Raw genomic sequence first — 862 nt, 5'->3', positions numbered from 1 at the left:
TCGATATACTGATGTATGCATTAAAAGCAAAAATAAAAATTAAAAAATCAAAAGTTAATTAAGTCTTCTCTTAATTAAACATGAACACATACCTATTTTAACCAGGCAAATATAAATACGAATGCTTAACTGAATATATATTTTATTATTTCATATACAAAAGTTATATGATACAATATTTGTGTAATTAACCAATGAAACAAACGGAAAGTAGATAGGACAAAATACATTTCTACGTAGACTAGTTTAATATCTTAGTGCCTGAATTTAAAATGATATACTTGTTTATAAGGTAAATAAAGGAATTATCAAAACAAATGAAAGATTTCAGGCAATAATAAATGCAGAAATATGTTACGCTGCACTGATTAATGCTAAAGGGCACATATTCTCGACAAAGTCAAAATCATAATTTAAAATTATTACCTAATAAAAATGTAATATAAATCTTTGGAAACCGAATGATGCTCCTGTTTCTAATTATTTAATTTTCTACTTACAGTATTTAATTACGTAATTAAATAATTAAAACATATGGACTTGTAAGAACACATTCGACTTCCAGATTTATATTAGAATTGCATTAGCAAGAAATGTTTAGCGACGGAAAGTTTTTAAAAACCTGCAGCTTTACAAAAATATTATCATTGTAGACCAGAGTTCATCAATAAACAAAAGAAGTTACAAAAACAAGGATTAACTAAGAAGAAAGAGAGATCATAATTATATTACAAATCATAATTATATTAGAAAACAAATCCATTCGAAACAATAGAATTCCCTGAGATGTCCAGTCCAAATAAGATTAGACTTAAAATTACGGGCTCTCTCTCTCTCTCTCTCTCTCTCTCTCTCTCTCTCT

The sequence above is a fragment of the Atta colombica genome, unplaced genomic scaffold (assembly GCF_001594045.1).
Source record: "Atta colombica isolate Treedump-2 unplaced genomic scaffold, Acol1.0 scaffold268, whole genome shotgun sequence".
Lineage (NCBI taxonomy): Eukaryota > Metazoa > Arthropoda > Insecta > Hymenoptera > Formicidae > Atta > Atta colombica.
The sequence above is the reverse complement of the archived record's forward strand: the minus strand, read 5'-3'. Positions refer to the sequence as shown.